Source organism: Akebia trifoliata, chromosome 8 (assembly GCF_017979445.1).
Source record: "Akebia trifoliata isolate Shusen 1 chromosome 8, ASM1797944v1, whole genome shotgun sequence".
Taxonomy (NCBI): domain Eukaryota; kingdom Viridiplantae; phylum Streptophyta; class Magnoliopsida; order Ranunculales; family Lardizabalaceae; genus Akebia; species Akebia trifoliata.
In genome coordinates, this window is record NC_141382.1 from 32894757 (window position 1) to 32899162 (window position 4406).

A 4406-nucleotide genomic window follows, 5' to 3' on the forward strand; every position below is an offset into this window, starting at 1 on the left:
ATCAAAACATGAATGGTCCTGACTAACCACAGTTTAAGTTGTTGGAGAAGACTTAACCACCTAGAAGACCCCGAAATGGGATATGATTTCTAGATCTATGAAAAAGTTGGTTGGGATTAAGACGTTGTACATTGTTGGAGGTAATTAGATTACCTAGGAAAACAAGTTCCAATTTATGTTTGCTTGATTTAGTACATATAATTGCAAGGTTGGTTTGGATTACGACATTATCCATTATTGGGGGTAATTTTTGATTACCTAGGAGAACAAATTCCCATTTATGATTGCTTGATTTCACACAGTTATAGAGAAAAAACATATGCTGCATGTGGGCTAGTTTTGTTGAGGACACTGTTTACTCAATTAGTAATTGGCCTCCATATGGACCTAGATTATAACAAGTTGCAATCCATAGACCATATGAATCATCTGTTTAAAAAACACATGACCATGTTGCGACGATGTGTCCTTTTCAAAGTTCAAATATAAAAGTAAAGAACTAAAGCTTTAGCTTTATGCAACTGTAATTCTGAATCTATAACCTTTAGTTTACTAGCGCATTGTGAATTGCAAGGAAGTAGACCAATTCCATATTGATTTTTTGAGATTTCCTTGGGATCACAACTGGTGTTGCGATATGCTGTCTGAACATCTTGACATAGCCACTCCTTTTTGAGGTTTTGACATCCACAACGAACATTAACCTTACAAGAGGGAGTTGACAAGGGAATAAAATAAAAATTAGATAAATAAAAAAGTAGAATTTTTGTTATAGTTGTTAAAATGTTTAGAATAGGATCCAAACTCTGTTATTTGAATCTTGTATTGATACACATTGATTTATTCTAAACATTAATACTGTTATCCAAACTCTGTTAGAAACAAGCAATTTTTGTTAGAAATTGCATCTATTTGGAAAAATAACTTGGTTTTACTTATTTTAATTCTGGCGATGAGAGTTATATAAATTTTTTATTTTTCAAAACTAATCTAAAGGGGGTTAAGAGATCATTTTCAAACTATGGCCACTAGTTATACCCAAAAATAAGCTTACTTTCTGGATTGAAGAGCAAGAAGCTTTACTAGTGTAATCAGCAAAATCCTAATATGGATTGAGAATTTCTCAAGTATATATCTTTCTCCTTCAATATGTTAAAAAATAAAAATTATGATTGATTGTACATGTTTAATTTGAGTGCGAGTTGTTCTAAGTTCTCCTTCTTTAAATTTTAGATTTTCTTACATTTATTGTATGTATCGTTCATGCACTAGTAGAGCTAGACCAATTCCCTGTGTATTGGATCCAAACCACAAGTGGGTTTTCCTTATAATATATATGTCTTCTCTAGAGTCCAACGTTGTTGGATAATGTTGAAGTATCTTTTACACTTCATATCATGTATGTTTTGTTATTACAGATCTTGAATCGTGAGGTATTTCTAATATGTTCCCTCAAGTTTGACTCCCCAGTACTGACAATGTTGAGCTTGTCATGCAAAGGAATCAAACAGAAGTCCATACTGAGAACTTGGTTGAATCCTTTTATAATAAGGTTGGTTTTGTTATAGAAGGATGAGCTTTTCCAACCCCCAAAGGATAAGGCATAGATGATGTATGAACTCTTCTAACCCCTTGGGATAAGGCTTTGAATCTGTTATTTGAATCTTGTATTGATACACATTGATTTGTTCTTTGGAATATGAATCTGTTATATGAACATAGAAGTGGTGCCACTTCTAACAAGAACTCGGGGTTTATTCTTGTAAATGATCATGAATCTGGGATGTAGTACAAGGTCATAATAGTACTAAAATTGATATGAACTTCTTATTGGAACTAAATATTATAATGTGTGTAATTGAAATGAGTAGTCCTAGGTCAATGACTACCGTGAGACTGAGAACACACACACACACAACACACATACAACAATTACTGTATTTTGTACAGTCAAAGATTAAGAACACAGGGCTCCCTCACCGTGGGACTGAGAACTGTGCATTCTTCCGGCTATCTATATGATAACCTGACATTGCCTCCTGGTTTCTCTCTTTGATTATACACTGTGCAAAAATTGTAGATTGAGATGGTGTAAGTAATCAAATAATTTACATGATTAATTGAAATAGACCATTTAATATTCTGTTCTACTGTCGTCTCTTGTTATTACCATTGGCAGATGGAAGATAACAATTCAAAGAATGCAAAAGCAGATTGGACACCCAAACAACATGAAGTTTGGGTCGAGATTTGCTATGAATTAGTTAAGAAGGGGAGGAGACCGCATAAAGTGCTTGATAAGACCGGTTATGATTTCTTAGTTAAGGAGTTTAATAAGAGAACTAATGTTTATTACGATAGAGGACAAATAAAGAACAAGTGGGATAGACAAAAAGGCATTTGGGGACGTTAGAATAAGATTTGCACAAATACTGACGTCTCTTATGATGTTGATAATGGCATATTAGATGCAAGTGATGAGTGGTGGGATGGGTGGTTAGAGGTACATTTCTTGTTAATTTTTCATTTTATTTATTTTAAGATTTTTGTCTATCCCACTTGTAAAATAGGGTTTTTTATTTTTTATAGCATCATCCAAAAGATATAATATTTCGAAAGCAACCTCTGAAGTTTGCGAAACAATTGGATTTCATCTTTGGAAGCACATATGCCACTGGTAGCCGGATGTGGTCACCTGCATCTGATTCAATGCCATCTACATCAATACCTCAGGATGAGAATCTTGATGAGGATGATCTAGATGATGTCATGCCGACCCAGCATCCAGAGTCTCAGACACATCTAGACTTTACTCCTGATGATGCTGATGAGTTTGAGGATGATGCTACTCCTATTGTACCCTCACCCACAGCCTACATTCGACGCAGAAGTGGAAATACTCTACCACCTCAAAGTCGTAGGCAGAAGACGACCACTGCTATGCAAATTAGCCAGTCATTGGAGAAGCTCGCAAATGCAGTCCACAGTCAGATATCCGCTTCTACCAATCCCATTGTAATTAAGAAAGGTAGTATTCAAGAGTCGATCGAGCTCTTAGACCAGCTACCAGATGTACCTACCAATAATGATCTCTATCGTTATGCGTTGAAGATGTTTATAAAGAACAAACAATTCAGAGAGGTTTTTTGTGCATCACGATCAGCAGATGTTCGTCTTAAGTGGTTGGAGGGCGAGATGTCTGATTTTATGACTGGAAAAGGCATTTAGACTTATTTTCTATGTTACTAAAATATTTTTGTGGGTTTTATGATGCAATTATAGAATGCAATATACATTGGTTATTTTTGGCTGTTGGATGGATATTGTACATATTATATTTTTTGTTAGATGGATATTTTATTTACTGTTAGATGGATATTGTGATTAATATTTTCTATTAGATGGATATTTTATTTGTTAGATAGATAAATACCACTAATATGGATTTATAAGCAGGTCATGGATTCAGATGTTGATACAATGAATACTATCGATTCAGCTGATAAGGCTGATACTATCGATTCAAATGATGATTCCACCAATACTGTCGACTCAAGTATTTTAAGTATGGCCACTACAGTCCTAGGTTCTTCATTTTATTGCGAGAATTTCTTACATAGGGAGCCACATAATAATAGTCAGTTAAAGGGGATTGATTTTGTGTGGGAAACACTAGATGATAATCGTGCGACGTGTCATTCATTATTTAGAATGGAACGACACGTATTTCTGAATCTGTGTAGTCTTTTGGAAGTTCGAGTTCTATTGAAGATGGAACGCTACATTACTATTCAAGAACAACTAGCAATGTTTTTATTGATAGTAGGACATAATCAAGGACAAAGATTAGTTGCAAATAGTTTTGATCACTCAGATCATTCAGTTAGTAAGTATTTCAACAAAGTTCATTTGGCTATGGTGAACTTACCAATGTCCTTAATTGTACCTCCCGACCTCAATGAAGTCTCTTCGCACATCCGTAACAATCCTCGTTTTTTTCCATATTTTAAGATAATATATATATATATTTGGAAAATACTTATTTCACTAATGTTTATATATTAATATACCTTAAAAATATGTAGGATTGTATTGGAGCGATAGACGGGACGCATGTTAGTGCATTTGTACCAATAGCAGAACAAATACGATATCGAGGACATAAGGGACTCACACAAAATGTAATGGCAACATGTTCGTTTGACATTTTGTTCACTCATGTGGTGGTTGATTGAGAAGGGTTAGTTAATGATTCATGTGTCTTCCTTGAAACATTGAATACTCCCAGTTTAAATTTTTCATATCCTCCACCAGGTCTATATTTAAAAGTTTTTCAATTATATATGTTTATATTCAATCTTAGAAATTAATATATATTTTGGATAATATGTAAATATTATTTAGTA